Below are 7,916 nucleotides of genomic sequence, written 5' to 3'. Positions count from 1 at the left end.
GCACAAGAGTGCTCTAGAGCGTAAAAATCATCACGGTGTTCATTTGCTGAGCTTCTCCTAAGTGCTAGCACTGAGCTAGGCACGTCTTCTACTTCACCGCACTCAATCTCCTAAAACGTAAGTGCTAATGCTCTCATTTTGCATGTCAGTAACTTGCTCAAGGTTGCACAACTCATAAACACCAGAGTGAGCACTTCCACCAGATCTCTGGGTCCAGAGTCCCTGCTGTCACTTGCTGTATTCAGCAGGCTTTCATTTTTCCATGAAGGTAACATCAAGCTGGAAGATCTCCACGCTGGAATCCAAGCATTTGCTCAAACGTCTGAGAGTCTAGGCAGTGAGATGTCGACATCAAGGTCAGGTATTGAGAAATGGTCCCTTCCTTTCCTCCGCAGAGCATCCGAGGGACGTGGAAAACCTTCAAGGGTGATTGCTATTACCACACAACAAATCAGAACGCACACGGCCAGCCCTGCTCCCCAAGGTCACTTCAACCCCAGGCATTAGTGACCCAACAAAGGACTGGTGGCTACTTAAGGGGAAGTCTAGATGTTAGAAATTTCCGATTTGGGGAAGAAAGCTGCTTTACAGTCTAATCAAAAGATGAGGAAATTGACTGGGCGTGGTGGCTCATGCCTGTAATCCTAGCACTCTGGGAGGCAGAGGCCGGGTGGATCGCTCAAGGTCAGGAGTTTGAAACCAGCCTGAGCAAGAGTGAGACGCTCTAGTCCAAGCTACTCGGGAGGCTGAGGCAGGAGGATCGCTTGAGGCCAGAAGTTTGAGGTTGCTGTGAGCTAAGCTGATGCCACGGCACTCTAGCCTGGGCAACAGAAGTGAGACTCTGTCTCAAAAAAAAAAAAAAGATGAAGAAATTGTTTCCAGACCTTCCTTCAGAGCATCTACTTCTGTCCTCCAAGAGCTGGCTGGCTCCCACCCTGGGGTCTTGGCCCCTGCTAGCTCCTGTTTCCCCAGAAATCTGAGGGGCTTTCTTCTCCACCCCATCTGGCTGACAAATATCTCTTTCTCGTGCATGGAGGCTTTCCTGGCTGTTATATCTAAAATGACAACAACCCACCTCACATTCACACACTCACCGATTCTCTTTCCTTGCTTTTTTGTTTCGTGTGTTTGTTTCCTCCTTAGAGTTGATCACTTCCTAATCTCCATTTTACTTCTTTATTTTATTATCTCTGTGCCTTACTAGAATGTACATTTCACAAGGGCAAGGATTTGTGTCTGTGTTCAGTCCCGTCTCCCTAGCACTGAGAACAGTACCTGCTGCCTCATACTCAATGAATGTTTGTTGAGTGGATAAATCAATCTGTGCTTCAGAGGAGCATAGTAACATCCTAGAAAACTCCCTCAATGTTTAAGTGTGTCAGTAAGGGAAATGTCAAAAGTCCGGAGTCCCGGATTTGAATCTAGGCCTCGCCCACCCCAGGGAATAACATTTAATCTCTAACTAAGCCTCATTTTGTGGTTGGTTAAGGGAAAATAATGTTTACCTTCTGGAATTGCAGAGAATGGACCAGTGATAATATTCCTAGGGAAAGGAAATGGGGGACATGTTTGTGACATTTCAATGAAAGCAAGTAGAGAATTTTATTATCACCTGAGGGTCAAATTTATTGAGCAAATTTATTTTATACAGAGCCCCATGCCAAGGGCTGTGCATGTATTATTGCTTCAATCCTTACAATAATCCCATGTAGCATGTACTGCTGTTATCCCCAAAAAGATAGAAGTGGGCCGGGCGCGGTAGCTCACACCTGGAATCCTACAAAAAATAGAAAGAAATTAATCAGACACCTAAAAAATACATAGAAAAAATTAGCTGGGCATGGTTGTGCATGCCTGTAGTCCCAGCTACTCTGGAGGCTGAGGCAGGAGGATTGTTGGAGCCCAGGAGTTTGAGGTTGCTGTGAGCTGGCCTGACGCCACGGCACTCTAGCCCGGGCAACAGAGTGAGACTCTGTCTCAAAAAAAAGAAGGAAGTGACTCACCCAGGTTAAAGTGATAAAGTCAGGTAACAGGGCAGGACTCCAACCCTCATCTCTCTGTCCCCAAACCCATGCCCTGACCACCACGCCAGAGGTAGAGTTAGTTTGTGTACATATGATGCTGGACCCGGGGGAGGGATGGTGTCCTACATACAGATGTCCCTTCACTTCCCCGCCAGCCTGCAGCAGAGTTGCCCCCGACCAGTAACACGGAGGTGCTGGGCCTGCCAGTGAGAAAGAGTGCGGGTGGCCACGAGTGCAATGGCTGACCTGCCTCCTCTGCCCCTCCCCCCCAGCCTGGTGACTTGCCCCAGCCTTTCCCACTATGGTATCATCTCATCACCCCATCCCGACCCCGGGATAGTCGTTGGCACCAGGACCCGGTACCTTGTCCCTTTTCCATAGAATAAGTAATTTATGAGGAAATGATACTTTTACTTTAGATTGCTATATCATTAAAATTGTCCTGTATACTCTTTTTTTTTTTTTTTTTTTTTTTTAAGACAGAGTCTCACTCTGTTGCCCGGGCTAGAGTGCCATGGCGTCAGCCTAGCTCACAGCAACCTCGAACTCCCCGGCTCAAGAAATCCTTCTGCCTCAGCCTCCCGAATAGCTGGGACTATAGGCATGCACCACTATGCCCGGCTAATTTTTTCTATATATTTTTAATTGGCCAATTAATTTCTTTCTATTTTATAGTAGAGATGGGGTCTCGCTCTTGCTCAGGCTGGTTTTGAACTCCTGAGCTCAAATGATCCTCCCACCTCAGCCTCCCAGAGTGCTAGGATTACAGGCCTGAGCCACCATGCCCTGCCTGTAAACTCTTTTTAAAAGAAATCTCACATTTCAACTCTCCTTTTCTCTCTCTCTCTCTCACTTTCTTTTTTTAGAGACAGGGTATCTCTCTGTCACCCAGACTGAAGTGCAGTGGCGTCACAGCTCACTGTAGCTTTGAACTTCTGGACTCAAGCAATCTACCTGCCTCAGCCTCCTGAGTAGCTGGGACTACAGGCACACGCCACCACATCCAGCTAATTTTTCTGTTTTTCTATAGAGATCGGGTCTCAATATGTTACTCAGGCTGGTCTTGAACTCCTGGCTTCAAGTGACCCTCCCACCTCTGCCTCCCAAAGCTACAGATGTGAGCTACCGCACCCAGCCTCAACTTTTTAAGTGGCAAAATTGTTCAAACTAATTTTCGTTTATTTGAACAAGAAAAATTATTTGTAGACCCATATATTTGTGTATGTGTATATACGTATGTTTGTATATATATATATATATATAGTTTTCAAATGTATGTTGACCATGCATCCCAGCATTAAAAATAGAAAAAAAGTATTTTTAACATCTAATTTATACACTCAGCAAAATTACCTGGTTTAAAAAATAAATAAATATGAAATGGTAGTGTTTTGCTTTCAATGATGATGTCAGAGAGGCTCCAGGTTGCTCCATGCAAGAAGAAATTCACAAATCCCACACACAGCAAGAGCAGTTTTTGTTGTTGTTGTTGTTGTCTTTTTTGAGACAGAGTCTCACTTTGTTGCCCAGGCTAGAGTGAGTGCCGTGGCGTCAGCCTAGCTCACAGCAACCTCAAACTCCTGGGCTCAAGCGATCCTCCTGCCTCAGCCTCCCGAGTAGCTGGGACTACAGGCATGCGCCACCATGCCCGGCTAATTTTTTCTCTATATATTAGTTGGCCAATTAATTTCTTTCTATTTATAGTAGAGACGGGGTCTCGCTCTTGCTCAGGCTGGTTTCCAACTCCTGCCCTTGAGCAATCCACCCGCCTCGGGCTCCCAGAGTGCTAGGATTACAGGCCTGAGCCACCGTGCCCGGCTGACATACAGTTATTATCCTCATTTTTCAGATAAGCAAACTGAAACAGAAAGTTTAAGCACCTTAGGCAAGTTCACAGTGTCAGCAAGTCTGAGATTTGAACCCAGCCAGTGTGACTCCAGGTGGGAAGCCACTTGCTATATTGCTATAGATCAGAGACTGTGCTAGATACTCTGCAGCTGCAGTCAGCAACCCGGGGGAAGGGGAGGCTGGGACTGTAAAGTCTGAGGCTTGTTAGGAACCGGGCCGCACAGCTGGAGGTGAATGGCGGGCAAACTCCATTTGGATTTACAGCTGCTCCCCATCTCATGGCCTCCTGTGCTCCGCCTCCTGTGAGATCAGCAGCTGCATTAGATTCCCATAGGAGCCGGGACCCTACTGTAAACCGCACATGCCAGGGATCTAAGGTTGCACGCTCCTTATGAGAATCTAGTGCCTGATGATCTGAGGGGGAGCTGAGGTGGTGATACTAGCGCTGGGGAGCAGCTGCAAATACAGACTCTCATTAGCAGAGAGGTTTGACTGCACAATACATGTAATGTGCTCGAATCATCCCAAATCCATCCCTCATGTCCCTGGTTTGTGGAAAAATTGTCTTCCATGAAACCCGTCCCTAGTGATAAAAAGGTTGGAGACCGCTGCTCTACAGTGTTAATGTCATAGTTAAGAGCACACACCCTGCTTAGACAGAACCAGGCTCAAACCAGTGGTAGGGAAGTCATTCAGTTATTTTACCCTCGGTTTCCTCATCTCTAAATTGGAGATGGTAACAGCATTTAGTTCACAGGCTGATTGTGAGGATCACATGGGCTCAAACACGTAGCACAGTTGCAAAACACAGAATGTGGTAGACAAAGCTTAGTTTGTCTCACGTGTAATCCTCAACAAGAACTCTATAAGGGATGCATTATCCAACATTTCGCAGATCTAAAAACTGAGACTCCAAGCCAAGGTCTTAAGCCTACCAAGGGGTAGGGATTAGAAGAGCAGGGTAGAGAGAAGAAAGGGAGGAGGAAGACGGAAAGGAGGAGGGGGCAGGCTTTAAGTGAGACACAAAGAGGAAATGCAAGGAGGAAAAAAGGACGGCCTGCTGTTGTGAGTGCCACTCCATAGTGGTCTCAGGAGACATTAGGGATTTCCAAGGTGACAATCTAGCCCAAATGAGGCATGTTCTTACTGTGAACTCTCCCTTGGTTTGCATGGGGTCTCACTGTAACACGTGAGGAAGTTTGGGTTCCCACCAAATCCCTGAAGGAATTATTTACCCCTTAAACCTGGTATCTCAACACACAAACAGACCACACGTATAGCTGAAGGAAAATTGCTCATTTCATTATTCAACCTCAACCTCTCCTTCCTACCTTAAAACCACAGATCAATGTTTCATGAACTTACGTATCTTACATAAATTATCACATAAGCATGAAGCAAAGTTATACCACCACCATTTATACTGTCCAGCCCTTTTTTCTGACAAAATTTGCTTTACAAGTCAGTCTATAATTTAACTCCAATAGGAGCAGAGTCTTTGTAATAGCAAACTATAAAAATTTAGTGCTTCAATTATATTTATGCATTACTGTATGCATATTAGTTTCTTATTGCTGCTGTCACAAATTAGCAGAGCTTCAGCAGCTTAAAACAGAACGCACATATCTTACAGTTCTGGAGGACTTAAATCCAAAAGGGTCTTAATGGAATAAACACAATGTCTGCAGAGCTGTGTTCCTTCTGGAGTGACTACATGGGACAAGAAGAAGGAAGGTAAGGAGGACAGCCTGATGCGGTGAACATCACTCGAGTGAATCTGTCTCCTTGCCTTTTCCAGCTCCTTGTGGACAGCTGTATTCTTTGGTTCATGCCCACTTCTTCCATCCTCAAAGCCAGCAATGTGGCACCTTCAAATCTCTAACCACAACCCTTGCTTCTGTCTTCGTATCTGTCTTCTCGGTCTTCTCCCTGACTCTCTTGCCTCCTCTTACAGGTCGCCTGTGGGTCCATCCAGGTTATCCAAGATAATCTCCCCTCCAGAGCCTTAATTATACCTGTGAAGTCCCTTACCACGTAAGGTATTCACAGGTGCTAGGGATTAGGACATGGACATCTTTGGGGGAGGGACATTATTCTGTCTACTGCCCAATTTGTCCAGCTCATTGACTGTTAAAAATGTATAGGGACTTGAGATCCAATAGTTTTATCGATAAATACTGTCCTGTCACCATGACCTTCCAGAGAAATCGAAAGCGTGCTGTAAGAGCCCAGGGCAGGCGTCATTAAAGGCCACCTTTGTTCCAGAGTATAAGAAGTCCACAGAAAGTTTGTCTAATATTGTCCTTGACTTTTTCACTGTTACAAAGAAGAATTAGGGTCAGTCCTTGTAAATTTCGATGTGACTATTCAAATTTGGGGTTTTAATAAAAGGCATTGATTTTTAAGTCCCTTTTATATTGCCAGAAACCCATTTTTACTTTATACTTCAAAAGAGCTAGCCAAGGGTTTCCATGACCAATTCATATGGCCACATCTATGGTTTTCTTGGGCAGAACAATCTTAAAAGATCAGAGGAGCTCTTGGCTATCTTGTCCATAGCAATCCTTTTGTCACGGCTTATATGCCTCAGAAATCAAACCTTCAGACTTTCAATTTGATTATCAAGGTATGGAAGCATGGTTCCTGGACTTAAGGGTGAAACTGAAGTTCATACAAAACACAAAGGATTGGCCGGGCGCGGTGGCTCACGCCTGTAATCCTAGCACTCTGGGAGGCCCAGGCGGCCGGATTGCACAAGGTCAGGAGTTCGAGACCAGCCTGAGCAAGAGCGTGACCCCTGTCTCTACTAAAAATAGAAATTAATTTGCCAACTAAAAATATATAGGAAAAATTAGCCAGGCATGGTGGCGCATGCCTGTAGTCCCAGCTACTCAGGACGCTGAGGCAGGAGGATCGCTTGAGCCCAGGAGTTTGAGGTTGCTCTGAGCTAAGCTGACACCCCAGCACTCTAGCCTGGGTGAGAAAGAGTCAGACTGTCTCAAAGAAAATAAAAGGGAAAAGGCTACATAGGCTGCATGGGGGTGGGGGTGGGGACAAAAATGCTGGTCAATTCCAAAGGCTTAGAAGTGTCTATGAAATCTGTTTAAAAACAAATATTACTTGACTTTCTTGGAATATTTTCATTTAATTTAAAAGAAACAGCTCTCATCCAAATGTGCAATGCATAGGACACAAAATTATGCTTTAGGAAATGTTGGCAAATACTTTTTGAAAGACCGTATTGCCTGGGAAGGTTAATTCTTCTCTGAACCCTGAGGAGCAAGACACATCTCGATGAGCAAAAATGGCCAACAGCAATTATAAGATACCAGGAGTTGTAGCTATGCATTCTGATTTCAGAAATGTTAAAATATGAAAAAAAAAATGTGTGTAGAATCAATTGAAATTTGGACGCTTGTATTTGGGAACTACTAGTTCAGGCTCTTAGCATTGAATTACCCGGTAAACTGATTTGTCTTCCTGCCTCAGTTGGCCTACATCCCATTCCAAATCTATCCTTTTCAGTCCCTTTTCCAATTTCTTATTTTTTTTTTTCACTCAGAAATTATTGATAGCTTCCACCTTCCCTATAAAACCAAATTCCAACTGGTTGGTGTGGCACATTTAACCTTTTCTTTTACAATCTCCTCTCACCCCTCCAGCCCCCACTTTCTACTATTCCATGCTCCCTCATCTCTCAACCCCTACTGCTTTCCATTTTAGCCTACATAATCCTGTCCCCGAAGATTCTGTCCCCTTCTTTGGAATAACTACTGCATTTATCAGTTCAGTTCCCTTCATTACTTATCCACTGCCATTAACTGTCAATTGATTTTTCAACTGTTGACTTCCAGCCAGAAATACAAGTTCTTTCAAGACATTTTTATATGAGACTACATTTGTGATCGTCCTGAGCCTCATATAACCACACTAATGGGTTAATAGTTTCAGATGATTTGTAGGTGTAAAATATTTAAGAATACTTGTTATTAACTATGCTTATAAATAAAAATAGCAAGTACAAAAAGAAACAGCGTTCAGGAA

Source organism: Microcebus murinus, chromosome 23 (assembly GCF_040939455.1).
Source record: "Microcebus murinus isolate Inina chromosome 23, M.murinus_Inina_mat1.0, whole genome shotgun sequence".
Classification (NCBI taxonomy): Eukaryota; Metazoa; Chordata; class Mammalia; order Primates; family Cheirogaleidae; genus Microcebus; species Microcebus murinus.
This window is presented reverse-complemented; position numbering follows the sequence as displayed.